The 15,214-nt window shown below is 44.5% G+C and overlaps 2 pseudogenes across 1 annotated transcript; both read left to right on the forward strand.

Annotated features, from left to right (window-relative positions):
• The first annotated feature begins 1,519 nt into the window (after positions 1 to 1,519).
• On the forward strand, positions 1,520 to 2,696 carry LOC110287949 (annotated as a pseudogene).
• Positions 2,697 to 7,095: 4,399 nt separating this feature from the next.
• On the forward strand, positions 7,096 to 8,820 carry LOC110287950 (annotated as a pseudogene). The gene has a single exon (XR_002377261.2). The product of XR_002377261.2 is annotated as an armadillo repeat-containing X-linked protein 5-like (transcript).
• The last annotated feature ends 6,394 nt before the right edge of the window (positions 8,821 to 15,214 follow it).

Here is a 15,214-nt window from a genome sequence, read left to right on the forward strand (position 1 = left end):
TCTCCCTTCCACCTCCCCACTAGATCCTCTTATCCCAGCATCCCATCTATCCATAACTATTTATTTTACATTCAGTAACTATTTGCTCCCACCCCTATCTCCTTATTCTATTGAAGTAGAAACTCTAAGGTTCTTTGCAAAGTCAGTTGTGTCTGATGGCGTTTTGCTGGGGCAATCATGTGAAGGACCATCTCACTGAAGCAGATACAGGTGAAAGAATATTCTGCTAAAGCAAGCACATGAAAAAAAGATGTGATGGATTCTTTGCTAATGACATGCATGCATTGATCTGCCTTACATGGCATAGTTGAGCTCCTTTTGTCAGGACTTCATAGAGAGATATGTACCAAAAAAAACCTTTTCCTGGTATGTTGATGGCTTCTTGCTGCTTCTGTGTACTCAGGCCAATCGGCAGATTGATGTCAGCTGAGAGAGTCTCACTGCTCTGTTAAGACAGGTGGTGAGGGAAGCCCCATGGAGGATATGTGATGCTTGGAGGGAGTATAAATAGGACTCAATGGACTGTGACTAGAGTTTGGCTGCATGTAGAGTGCTATGCACTGTGTTGGTCTTGAGTCTTTGCTGGTCTTCACTTTGTTGCAGAGAACTTTTCCTGTCATTCAGGTTGGCTCTTGTCCAGCTGACTTGTGCCAAGTAGGCTGAGGCCTGCCTGTTCTGCTAGGTAGGGTCTTTGCTGCTGATTGTGTTTGCTGTTCTGACTCTACCAAACTGGACTTCTGGTATATCCATGAATTGTTTGTGAGTGTATTCAGCTGCCTTTGCTATGCTGGGAACCGAACTGTTGATTTTCTGACAATGCAGAAGGGATTTACTCCAAAGAATCATTTCAAAACAGGTTTACTTCCCCCATATCCTTTCCTTCCCACTACTTCTGGTGGGTGATGGATTAGAAGGGAGGCTAAAACATTTATGGATCATCTTTAAAAGCAGGCATTGAAAAAATTAAAGTTATACTCTATCACCTGTCTTATAGATCTTAGACATTATGACAGGTGTACGGTGAAATGTCAAAGTAGTTTTGCTTTGCATTTCCCTGATGCTAAGAATGTTGAACTGTAGCTGTCTTCAGACACACCAGAAGAAGGCATCAGATCTCATTACAGATGGTTGTGAGCCACCATGTGGTTGCTGGGAATTGAACTCAGGACCTCTGGAAGAACAGTCAGTGCTCTTAAGCACTGAGCCTTCTCTCCAGCAACATGAAGCAAGGTCTTAATTGCACACTTAAAGTCACCATATGTTCATGTCACCATAATTCTAGATGTCAGAATTTAAACAATCTCTGAAATGTGTGAATGTCTCTTTAACGTACTGATTACAAAGCAAAAGAGCCAAAGTACTTCATGAGCATTGCAGTGCATCAATACCATCATATTTCTATATTTATAGACTTGTGATCTCCCTCCGATTTTTTGTTTGATTAAAAAGTCCATGGCCGCCACCGGCTGCGGGGCTTGGGGCCTTAGAGTGCTGCTCTGAGTGGGCTCGGCTGCTGGGCCTCCTCCGAGGCGGAGCTGCGTGCGCTGGAGCCATGGCGCGCCTGGGCGCGGTGCGCTCGCACTACTGCGCGCTGCTGCTGGCCGCGGCGCTGGCGGTGTGCGCTTTCTACTACCTGGGCTCCGGCCCGGAGACCTTCTCCAGCGCCACCAAGAGGCTGAAGGAGGCCCGCGCCGGGGCCGCCGCGCCCACGCCGCCCGCACCGGAGCTGGCCCGGGGCTCCGGGGCGCCGGCCTCCGGGGTCAAGGCCAAGAGCCTGGAGGGCGGCGTGGTGGTCCCGGTGGACTACCACCTGCTGATGATGTTCACCAAGGCAGACGGAGCACAACGCGCTGCTGCAGGCCAAGGCTCGGGTGGCGCTGAGCTCCCTGCTGCGCCTCGCCAAGTTCGAGGCGCACGAGGTGCTTAATCTCCACTTCGTGAGCGAAGAGGCCAGCCGCGAGGTGGCCAAAGCCCTGCTGCGGGAGCTCCTGCCGCTCGCCGCCGGCTTCAAGTGCAAGGTCATCTTCCATGATGTTGCTGTGCTGACAGATAAGCTCTTCCCCGTCGTGGAGGCCATGCAGAAGTACTTCAGTGCTTGCTCGGGAACCTACTACAGCGACTCCATCTTCTTCCTCTCGGTTGCCATGCACTAGATCATGCCCAAAGAGATCCCGAGGATCATCCAGCTGGACCTTGACCTGAAGTATAAGACCAACATCCGAGAGCTGTTTGAGGAGTTCTACAACTTCCTGCCAGGTGCTGTTATAGGCATAGCCAGAGAGATGCAGCCTGTGTACAGGCACACATTCTGGCAGTTCCACCATGAGAACCCCAAGACCAGAGTTGGGGACCCTCCGCCTGAAGGACTCCCTGGCTTCAACAGTGGAGTGATGTTGCTGAACCTGGAGGCCATGCGCCAGTCTCTGCTCTACAGCCATCTGTTGGAGCCTGCGTGGGTACAGCAGCTTGCTGACAAGTACCACTTCCGGGGTCACTTGGGGGACCAGGACTTCTTCACCATAATTGGCATGGAGCACCCTGAATTCTTCCATGTGCTGGACTGCACCTGGAACCGGCAGCTGTGCACCTGGTGGAGGGACCATGGCTACAGCGATGTCTTCCAGGCATACTTCCACTGTGAGGGCCACGTCAAGATCTACCATGGGAATTGCAAAACGCCCATCCCAGAGGACTAGGCACCAGCTCACCCGCGATGCTGGTGGGGCTCCCAGGCCTGGGGAAGAAAGTGAGACTCTGCTAGGGCACCCTTTAGGGGCGAGGTGCTGCAGACCTCCCAGCTGGCTGGCTCCTGTCCAGCTGACATCCAAAGAAGCTTAGCTGAGCCTTGCTGCTGCTCGAGCCGTTTTCCTCCAGGGCAGCCTGAAGGACTGACACAGGTGTCTTCCAGTAGGTGGTTGAAGATACGGAAGGAAGGAGAATTGCACCCTTGTCCACATGGAATCAAAACCCTTGTAAAGAACTGGCTTTGTTAGACCAACTAAGCATTTCAAGCGGCATGCTCTAATGCTTGGTGAGAGAAGAGGTGGGTGCTACTGTGGCTCCCAGTGAGCACTGAATGCCTGGTCAGGGTTTTAACAAGCAACCCAGGGCTTAAGCCTCCAAAGGAATGTCACAGTCCCACATCCTTTCCCAGGAGGCTTTGTACCTCCTCCGGATGTTCATGTTGCTTGGTGCTGGCTTCAAGAGCAGCACCTCTTTAGATGAAGACTGAGCACATTAAAAAACAAAACAAACAAACAAAAAAACCCTTATTATAGTGTCCACAGCTCTTATCTCTACTATATCCCAGAACCCCATCTTCTCTTGTCCGTCTACCTGCTCCAGATGACCTGACTTCCACTAAAGAATCAAATCTACCATCAAAGGACAGAGATTGGCCATGCCAAGGCATGCACTAGATTCACTCCAAGGAATTCACTTCAAGTCTCAAGTACCAGGTCACAAGTACAATTGGGTGGGCTTGGGAAAGGGTGGTCTCCTGCTCTCATCGTAGTCTCTAGAGAAGAGAGAAAACCAAACTTGTAATTTTCCACTGTGCCATGCCAGCCCCTACCCCTTCCCAGAAGTGAGTACCATTGCTCTGTGAGTCAGCTGCCCACATGAAGCCCCACAGGCCATGTCTGCACAGTCCAGCTCATGTCCTCAGGCAAGAAATGGGAGATTCTTACTGTATATTGTCAGTACCATGAGCGACAGACACTAGCTGATGAATAGACTTTGAGAACTCTTGAGTCACGGTGTTTGTTCTCTGGCCAGTGTTCAGGGCTCTGGATGGGGAGTAGGATCAGCATCAAGCAGAAGGCCTAAGAGGACCAACCGGCAGGCCTGCACGTGGGCGCAGTGGGTGGTACTGCCATGTTTACTTCCAAGTGCAGAACTATCTCATTCTAGCTATTGGCAGGCTCATCCGCTGCTGGGAACAAGCCCAGATGTCTCTGGCTCCTTAGCCCAGACCTCCCAGTTCCATTCATGCTGGTGAGGTGGCACACTCCTTCAATGGCTCTCTGCTGAGCCCAGTTCATCTGTTCTCCTTGCTACTTGATTTCCTATTCATAGCACCTGGTTATTAGATGCCTGCGTGTGCCAGGCATCGTCTTCAGGATTTATATGTGCCCTAGATAATATTCATGAAAACCTCAGCCAGTTCACTCCAGCTCTAAAACTGATGGATGAAAACAGACATGGACAGGTCCTCTGCTGTGCTGTTTACTGAAGCTTTTTACTGTGCAAAAATGTTGGAAACAGCTTAAAATGTTGGCTAGAGAAACAGATAAATAATGCATACTGCAACCGTATGGTGGAATATATTGTGAATCATTTGAAGGAATATTTAATGTACCAGGAAATACTTATGCTAGTGAGTAAAGAATACACAATATAAGATTGTATTGTGTCCTTTTATTTTTAATTACATATATGTGTGCATCTATATATATATTTGCATAAACAGGTACATATATGAAATGCATATGTATGGGTGAAAAGAGAAAAATTTAAGAACAAGTCTAGTCTGTATTTTATTAGTTCAGCTCCTCAAAGACAGTGCTTTGGCCCATTAACAAAACAGTATCTCGATGGGGGGCGGGGGCGGGGATTAACGTACAGGAAGTTTTTTAAACTCACAATAACAGATGAGTTTTTCATCAAGAATTAAAGTGTTTCTTGGGCTGGAGAGATGTCTTGACGGTTAAGAGCACTGACTGCTCTTTTAGAGGTCATGAGTTCAATTCCCAGCAGCTACATGGTGGCTCACAACCATCTGTAATGGGATCTGATGCCCTCTTCTGGTGTGTATGAAGAGAGCAATGGTGTACTCATATACATTCAATAAATAAATAAATAAATAAATAAATAAATAAATAAATAAATAAATAGGAAAAAAAGTCCGGGTACTGCTCCTGTTGTGCGAGAAATTATTTATACTGCATCTAAGCTTCAGAAATGATCCTGAGCTCTTAGTGATCTGTTCTTTGCCAGCTGACTCTGAAGCTTGTCCAGTAGATGGCAGTAGAGCACCATGAAGGGAAAGCATGGCATTTCTGTGTCTTGTAGGCTCCTAGCCAGGTGCTTGCAAAATGAGCCTCCAGCATCTGCTCCCTTAGCACCAGAAGCAGCTGCAGCACCCAGTGTCTGCAGTGCACAGCAACTCCAACAAACAGCAGATTCACTCAGGAGTGGCCTGCTGTGAACAGGTTTTGGTTGGACTCTATCATAGCTGAAGTCCTTCCTTTAGGTCCCTTTTATCCTCTTCTGAGCAAGTCACAAATCAATCAATCTATCTATCAATATATCAATCAATCAATCAATCAATCAACCATAGCTGCTCTTGTTTCTCATAGACTATCTGGAATGGTTAATCTCCATAGTCATGGTGAGTGGATTTAGGGTCATGTAAAAGACAAACCTTTGGGCATGCCTTCAAAGGCATTTGATGACAGATTTAACTAAAGGAAGGTGGCACTATAATCTTAGATTGTAGCCATAGACTAAATACAAGAGGGGAGGGAGGAGCCAGGTGAGCTCTGCATTCCTGGTTCTCAGTCTCCTGATTGGCTGAGACCAGAGCCAGCAGCCTCATATCCTGCTGCCACAAAGATGCTATACTGAAGTGGAAACTTAGGGATTCTTTGGAAAATTCTTGTGTTGGCAGATGCTGCTTTGGTAGGATAAACACATGAAGGAATGCTTTTCTGGAGCAGATAATATTAAAAATATGGTTTGCTAAAGCAGACACGTGAAGGAACATTTTGCTAAAGCAGACACAGGAGAAAGGGTGTTTTGCTAGAGTGAACATATGAAAGGACTCGTGATGGAGGATTCTTCACTCATTCCCGGCATATATTGATTCATCTTACACATGTTGTAGAGCTCCTTTCGTCCGTCAGGACTCTATAAAGAGCCACGCACCAAAAACTCCTGATGGTGTGCTGGCAGCTTCTTGTTGTATCCTCGGACTCCAGTTGATTGGCAGAGTGATGTCAGCTGGTAAAGACTAACATGGAGTTATGCAAAGACAGACTCATGAGCAAGACCCCTGATGGTTGCGGGGAGTATAAATAGAATTCAGTGGACTGTGAGAGAGACTTGCCTGTAGAACTAGCTTTGCCACACGTCTTGATCTTCGATTTGTTGAGAAAGGCACAGGTGAGAGCTTCTAGTGTTCCTGGTTTTCCAAATCTCTCCTGCTGACTCATGTCAATTTGGCTGAGTCCTGGCTGTTCCTGCAAGGTGTGCCACCACTGCTGATTGGTGTTTCGTATCTGGAACCTACCAAACTGACCTGTTTATAGATTGCTGAAGTATTTGTAAGTGTATTGAGCTTCTGTTGTTGACTTGTTAACTGAATTGCTAATCTGACAATGCAAATGGGATTTACTCCAAAGAACAATTTCTAACCAGTCCACTTTGCCTGAATCCTAATATCCCTTTTTCACACTACCTCTGGTGAATGGTGGGATAGAAAGGCAGTTAAAGGCTCCTGGCGGATGTAGGTAGCTATGTAGTCGCTTTATGAGGGACCGGAGAAAGGAGTGGGTACGGAAAGGTGACAGTAATTTGCTAGTCATGGCCCTTCATCTTGTCCTACAACCCAAGCTCCTGGCAAGCTCCTAAATACAGTCGCAGCCATTGTCTCTGCTCCCTGCGGTGGACTGCCTATGGTGTTTGCCTGCCTCCTTTCTGTGTGGGAAGGCACTGCTGGAGAGAACGCACAAAAGAAAACAGCCTTGGATTCAAGCAGAACAGGTTTGCCAGATCTGCTGCAGGGCTTGTCGCCAGTGGAAACAGAGAAAGGAGGAGACAATTCCTTGGCAAGAGCGCAGGTCCAACTTCAGTGACAGATCTGATGGCCTTGGAGTGGCTGAAGACCACCACCCTCCACAGGCCTGTGCCAAAGCACAGCTATCCTTTATCTTGAGTGAGCTTCCTAAGCATTCTGTCTATACGATTGGCAGAAACTGTAGTTGGAAAGGGGGCTGAATGACTACTGGACTTTATATGAAAACACCTACTTGGGGCTGACTTTCGGGCAAGGCTGAGACAGGGGCATATTTAGCTTTGCCTTTCTCTCGAACTATGTTTGGCTCTAAAACTAAAAGGAAAGCTAGAGAAGAGTCGGGGGCTTCCTCAAAACCTGGAACCAATAGCTCTGCCAATGCTAAAGGAAAAGCCAAGAATCAGACCACTAAAGCGGTTAAGGCAGAACCAAAAGAAGAATGGGGGAACCAGGCTGAGGCTAGGGATGAAGCAGTGGCCAGGACACAGCCAGCCATTTCCACTGAGCCCAAGACTGTGACCTGGAAAGTAAAAAAAAAGAAAGATAAGACTAATGCTAGAGTCATGGCTCAGGCTAAGACAGAACTCCTGGCAGAGCCTGCTTTAGTGCCTCACACCAAGTCAGATGCTCTGCCTACGTCTGTAGTCATTACTGTAACCAAGTCTGAAGTCAAGGTTGACACTGGAATTGAGGCATCTGTCAAGGGCTCTGTCAAGGCTACTGATAAGCGCAGTATTAAGCACAAGCCTGAGATAAAGAAAGAGGTTTGTGTCAAATCCAGGGCTGGGGACAAAGCTAGTATTGTCATCAACACCACTGATGAGGATGAAGATTATGTGTGCTCCTGGTTTTGGACTGGAGAAGAGCCTAGTGTAGGGTCCTGGTTCTGGCGTAAAGAAGAAAATCTTCTTCGAGTTTATCAGCCCCCACCAAAGGTTGAGGAAGAATCGGAACCCCCAGATACATTCGACTATGCTTAAAAAAAAAAAGGCTGCAGCATGGTTAAGGGGCAGGTTTATTGTCCTGGTCCCCATTGAGGAATCGCAGCCATCTTTACCTCCAGATGGGAACTGGACTCTGGTTGCAACCTTAATTGAAACTCCCCTGGGTATTCGACCTTTGACCAAGATCCCACCTTATGGTGGACCTTACTTCCAGACTTTAGCTGACTTAAAAAACCAAATCCTGGACAAAGAAAAGTATGGACCCAATCCAAATACCTGCTGCTGTAAATCCTGTACCTTTAGTTTAGAGCCTGTTGAGTTTGATAAACCTGTTGCCCTACTTAAGTTAACTAGGGATTCGTTTATTCATGAGATAGCTACAATGATAATGGGGATCAGTTCTGCTTACCCATTTACTCAAGATATTGTTCATGATGCTGGTATTACTGTTATGATTGAGAATTTTGTCAGTAACCCAAATGCTAAGAAATGCCCTAGAACTTTAAATATAAATGCCGACCCCGACGCCCCCGAAGAAGGGAAAGAAACCGAAGCACATGTAAATAAAGTTTGTAGGGACATACTCTGTTGTCCTTTGAACTGCTCTGTGCAAGTGGAGGAGCTAAAGCTGTTAGTGAGCTTGAGTGTGAAATTTGATTGTCACCACGTGGTTATCTATTATGTTCGCTATTTCATCTCACTGTTAAACAAAGGAAGTGTCAAAATCAAGTTTCAGATTTTAAGGGTCCTTTTGTCTTTGTCAAAAAAATCAAGCGAATACAAGAGAACTGATCAGTGCTGAAGTAATATCCTCACTGGTTGCTCTGTTTCACAAGAATGAGTCAAAAGCTAATATTCTTCATATCATTGAAATATTTGAGAATATAAATTTCCAATTCAAAAATAGGGCAAAACTATTTACTAAGGAAATGTTCACTAAATCTGAACTTATTTCCATATTCCGGGAGGCAAAAGAGTTTGACTAGAAACTCCAAGACTTAACAGACCACAGTGACCCTGATGTGAGAGATAAAGTTATCCGATTAATACTCAAGCTCTAAGTAGCTGTATATTCTCACAAAGCCTTGAACATTTTTGTCTTTTCAATATAAATCGAATGCTTATTATAATTATAAATTTGATAACTTATGCTCTCTGTGTTGAGGATGCTAGCCATCTTGAAAGATTGAATACTTGCTGGTTTTTATTGTGCTATATAATATAAATTAAGGTATTTTGGTATTTCTGTAATGTAACCCAGTACTGAACCTATTCGTTCTAAATAAGCTATATTTCTGTGCATTATATTAATATAGTGTATTTTCATATCCCATTTACATGTTTTTAATAAAGTTGCATGCTAAACACAATGAAAAAAAAGAAAGGTGGTTAAAGCATTTAGGAAATATTATTAAAAGCCAGGTTGAGAAAAATTTAAGCCTATACTAAATCATCTTGTCTCCCCACCTATGACAAACAGTTCTTTCCAACTGTGAGCCAAAATAAGCCTGTTATGTATTTATTTTATGTGTATTAGTACACCATTGCTCTCTTCAGACATACCAGAAGAGGGCATGAGATCCCATTACAGATGGTTTTGAGCCACCATGTGGTTGCTGGGAATTGAACTCAGGACCTCTGGAAGAGCAGTCAGTGCTCTTAACTCCTGAGCCATCTCTCCAGCCCTAAGACTTTTATCATAGGCTGTTCTTGTCATATATGATGTTGCACAAACAGAAAACATTACCAATTTTTCTGAAAGCAACTATTTTTCTGATCTCCAATTTCCAGTGTCACTATTAATCTCCCAGGGTACATTTTTCTTTCAGGAATTATTCACAATAGGATCTAGGATTACACAGCACTCTTTGGGAATTTCTCTGGTTGTCAGAACAAACCTCAAACCTCAAAGAACAGCAAGTGCTCTTTTTCACTGAGTTATCTCCCCAGCTCCAATGGTTTTGTTTTGGTTAAATGAGGTCAATGGAGCCTGATACCACATCTGGTTTATGCTATCTGGAGATGAAATTCAGGGCTTGCTGTGTATTGGACAAAGCCCTATACTAACTGAACTACATCCCAGCTATCTCCTCACCTGTTATCTCTGTTTTAAACCTATATGATTTCTATACCACAACTCTTTCTCTCATTCTATATCTCATAAGATGAATTAAATATCTATTTTTTTATATATTTGAAATACAGAAAGATGCAGTTGCACAGATATATATGTAGATAGATAGATAGATAGATAGATAGATAGATAGATAGATAGATGTGGATATACATGGAGAAACAATTTTAAGACTCAGTTTTATTTGTATGTATTTTTGTGTGTCTCTGTATGTATGTAAGGTACAGGTACTCAGATTCCATAAGAGGTAGTTGGAAAGCTTGGATCTGGCATTAAGGAACATGTGAACTGCCAAACTCTAGTGCTAAGAAATCAACTCTGGCCATCTGCAAGAGCAGCAAGGGCCCTTTATATTAGTTTTCTTTTGAAACAGCATCTCAGTATGCAGCCTGGCTGGCCTGAAAGTGGCTATGTAGACCAGGCTGGCCTAGAACACAGACATCCATGCTACTGGCTTCAAACTATTTGGAATAAAACAAATTTGCCCATGAAATGGGCTAATTGTAAATTTTTCTCATTGATAAGTCACTAAAGGGGCACAGGCAGTACTTCCTCAAGGTTGTCCACACTGAGGATGTCAAACACCATTGATTTTTTTCATTATTGGCTGCATTCACATCTAGAGGAGAATCTTGCACACTGAATGGATGCTAGGTTAATAAATGTTCTTTTAAAGTATGATGTTCATTGACCAAGTCCTTTATGTACAAATTGTGAAGAAGTCGGTCATTAATATGGCCACCTATTTTCCATAGAAAACTTTGGAAGCATTAAGAAGCCCTTAAGCTGACTATGAGAATTCAAGTAATCAAAATCACTGATGCTATCTTGGAAGTTTAGATAATATATTTGTTGTAGACAACTGGGTAAGGGATCAGTTGCTGATGAATAGACTTTTTAAAAATTTTATGTTGTGGGAAGAACAATAAAATTTAACTACATTGTTTTGGAGATGAGGCTGGGCATGAAGAAGAGCTCTACCCACCCTGTGTAGCAACAGATGCAGGTTCAACATTTTGGAGAAATAGTTGTTCCTTAGGCAGGTCCTTTATTCAGCTATTTGGAATGAGATCCACTACCTGTAAATGAGAGGAGTGTAGACTGGCTGCTGTAGAGTTCTGTGAAGTTTGCAAGCACCTCTGTTCATGTCACTTGCAGTGATGTGACCCTGAGTTCAATCCTCGCTGGTCACAAGTCACGTCCTGGTTGGAGGCTCTGGGCCCAGGGTTGGAAATGCTGCTCTGAGATGTCAGCTTCCAGCACCCTACAGCCTGTGATTTGCCTGGAGGTGACATATCCCTCTTGGGAGTGTTGGAACAAGGTTCAGCGATTCCCTGGTGATCACCTGTTTTGTTTTCTGATCTCTTATTAACAGCCTTCTCACTGCTGTTGGCATATGTGACTCAGTGGATTATCCAAAGCAGTGCTTCTCAACCTTCCTCATGCTGGAACACTTTAAAACAGTTCCTCATGTTGTGATGACCCCCACAATCACATTACCTTTTTTGCTACTTCATAACTGTCATTTGTTTTTTAAGTACAATGTAAGTATTTTTGGATACAGAGGTTTGCCAAGGCAGTTGCAACCCACATGTTTAAAACCACTGATATAAAAGGATGTGGTTAGTCCACTGTTGAGAACTAGATTATAGTTTACTATGTAAATCTATGGAGTTGTTATTTCTCTTTGATTCTGTTAAATGGACGTATAATTCATGTACATGAGGCTATTAAGGTGTTTCTTCATAGCAATAGAAACCTAAGACAGTTTAAAATATTATTTAATACTAAAAATACTCTCTAACAGAATTCTTCTAATGTAGGAGAACATGGTGGTGCATACCTGTAATGCTAGTCATTGAGAAGCAGAGGAGTTCAAGCCTTCCTGAACTAGAGGGGATTCATTTCTTAAAGAGAAAAAACAAGGACAAGAATACACGTTGCAATTAAATACTTCCTGTCTACAAATCTCACCTGAAATGTTACTGCAATCTTTTCTCCACACACATAAGTAGACACACTTCAGATTGTCTCAGGTGAACTAGCTGGCATTGCACACCAGCATGAGGATTAGGAGTCAAGACCATGGAGATCCATGGTAGAGGGGAAACACAGGGTCACTCTGATAGACTGTCCAGAGAATGAACTGGGGAAATTTAGACAACAGCAGTCAGAGGAGGTGAGCCAAGGCTAGAAATCTCTAGTTTATTTGCAAAGAAATAAAGGAAATGAAACAGAGCAGACCAGGGAAGAGTCCTCCTGTCCTGTACTTTAGCTTAACCCTCATGCAGATGAACTTGGTGGGTAGGCAGCAATCACTGACTTCTGTTTTCTTCTTCTTCCATGTTTCGAGAACAGTAGAGTGAACCTTCCTCAATGAAGCACTGAGGACAGGTCTAACTCTCTGTAGAAGATTTAAACAAAGCTGTATGGGGCCGGGACACTCAGGAACACATGGGAAAATCTGCCAGGAATAAGTGAGGGTGGCTTGGATGAAAACTATCAGAAGCAGTGTGTGATGGCAAGAATCATGTACCTTATTAGCAAAGTTGAAAAGGAAATATTAGAAAGCAGAAGGGAAAAGTCCAGAACTCATAAAGGGTGGACTGTAGTTCTAGCAAGCACCCTCACTGAATAGCTATGGTAAAGACAGAAGGCCCCTGAAAAACTCCATTGTGCACTCAGTAACAGATATTTTAATTCAGGAAAGAGGGAGAAAGATAGACAAATGTTGCAAGCAGTCACAGCAGGAGCAATAGTGGAAAACACTCTCCACTCAGTACCCAACTAGAGCAGTTGTTCAAAGACCTCTACTGAGCTCATGGTTTGTTAGTTCCAGACCCTCTAGTAACCACACTCTCAGGACAGTCAGAGAATTGGAGTATATCCATAAACCTGGCAGGTTCACATATAAAGGAAGGAAGAAGCTTTAAATCAGACAGTGCAGCATTCAGTGTGGTAGAAAACTTGTCAGACCCAGAGTCTGCACAGACCATTGACACAGGTTCCATCCAGTTTAAGTGTGTGCTCACAAGATGACAGGATGATCCTTATAGAGGTCAGGCCATGTTTCAAAATGAGACTGTAGAAGACATGTCTAGAGTGTCAGCAGCATCTGAGAACTGACTCATGGGATGTGCCTAGTGCTGGAACCTCTACCCTCTGTGGTGTGAAAACTGTGAATGATTGCCCAGGGGCACAGTAGACATCTGGGAATCCAGGGAGGACTCCCATGGGAATCAAGGCTACAACCAGAAAGTAGGTGGGACTGCATTTTGTCTTTATATCCCACAGAACTGTCCATCTCCCCAGCTCATCTAACCCTCCTCAATTTATGATACAATTGGTTCTACAAGGCTGCTGTCTTGTCACAGCAGGCAATGCATTCAGCCCAGTGTAAGCCAATTCTATGAGGACATCACACTTCATTTTCTGTATCAGGTTTTACTCATGTTTAGTACATGAATCAACCACCTATCATGGTAAGAAATATCAAAATACTAGACACATATGTACCTTCAGTAAAGAAGTGTGATATTGTAGTTCAGTGAAAAGGAAATTTAGTCAGTGATGGAGATTTCTAAGGAGCCTCTGCTAAGGGAGGGCTCGGTGCCATGGCTGTGCTGAAGACATTCCCTCAGCAAGTCCCAGAGCCTCCTCTATTCCTGTTATTCAGTAACACGCTTCTGGCAAAAAAACCAATTGGAACCTAAGCAATAGCTGGCCTCAAGGCCATTGTATTCTTCAGGGAGGGAGCTACTGATATACAGGAAGTCTTTCTCATTCTGTATGACCATTGCTTCCCATCTCACATCCTGCCATGCAACAGCCACAGAGCTAAGGAAGCTATCCCATGCCACAGATGCAAACTGTGGCACCAAGATAAGATCAGACCTAGTAGAAGATGCCCCTGTGAACACAGAAGTGGGAAAACGATGCTGCAACTACATAGGCCCCAAGAAATGGATAAGGGTCCTTAATCTCTGAGATAGTAAATGGTGGCAATAAATGTGGTTGCTTGAAAAATTTAAAAGGTCCCCAGGTACAGAATTTTGGGCTGTATATTTGTGCCTTGAGGATCTTTGGAAGGTCAGTGTGGTGTCACAGAGGGATACAGGAGAAATTTTGAGTGGAGTTCATAAGAGATCTGTTAGTAGTGCATTATCTTTTTCACTTCTTGCCATTGTACACTTGGAATCCTATGAACATGGCCACTGACAAAGCAGCCAACTCCATCCTAAAGTTCTTGATCCTCTTAGGATCTGTGTGGTCTCTGATAACCAGAAAGCTGCACATTAGTGAAATTGGACTCAGCACACCAGTCAAAGACTGTGACGTGACTAGGCAAAGAAACCGTAGATCAGCAGCATAGATCGACATGTCAGGGATATATGTAGGCCTTTGTTTTCTTTTCCTTCCTTGATTCTGTCATCCAGATCAGCATCTTGGCTAGAACTCAGATAGATGTCAGCAGGTTAGGTATGGTGATCAGGGTAAACTTGTCACGAGACACTGCTCCTAGGATAAACGGGACTAGAGCTGAATTTGCAGTCAGGAAGCCAGGATATGGAGGTTTGTCCCCTACAATTAATCTTTTCACGACACCTCAGGTCTCTGTACCTCCTACTGGATACTCTAAGAGAAGGCAATCAGGCCTTCCGGTCCACTCCAGCACCAGGGTTCCTGGCCCGGGGAGTCTCTAGACACCCGCAGGGACCCACACAGGATCCCCCACCAGATCCTAAGACCTCTGATGAGTGGAACACAGCATCTGCTCCAATCCAATTGGGTGCGGGACCTGAGACTGCATTATATAGGAAGCAGATAACCGGGCCTTATCAAGGGCACGAGTCCCTTTCCGTCCACTCCAGCACCGAGGTTCCTTGCGCGCAGAATTTCTGGACACCCCCAAGGTCTTCACTGGACCCTCCATGGGATCTTAAGACCTCTGGTGAGTGGAACACAACTTCTGCCAGGAGGCAGGTTCTAACACTAGATATCTGGGCACCTTCCCTGCAAGAGGAGAGCTTGCCTACAGAGAGTACTCTGACCACTGAAACTAAGGAGAGAGCTAGTCTTCTAGGTCTGCTCATAGAGGCTAACATAATCACCTGAGGAACAAGCTCTAACCAGAGACAACTATAACAACTAGCTCCAGAGGTTACCAGATGGTGAAAGGCAAACATAAGAATCCTACTAACAGAAATCAAGACCACTCACCATCATCAGAACAGAGCACTCACACCCCACCTAGTCCTGGGCACCCCACGCACCCAAAAAGCTAGACCCGGATTTAAAAGCATATCTCATGATGATGGTAGAGGACATCAAGAAGGACTT

The sequence above is a fragment of the Mus caroli genome, unplaced genomic scaffold (assembly GCF_900094665.2).
Source record: "Mus caroli unplaced genomic scaffold, CAROLI_EIJ_v1.1 scaffold_18549_1, whole genome shotgun sequence".
Classification (NCBI taxonomy): domain Eukaryota; kingdom Metazoa; phylum Chordata; class Mammalia; order Rodentia; family Muridae; genus Mus; species Mus caroli.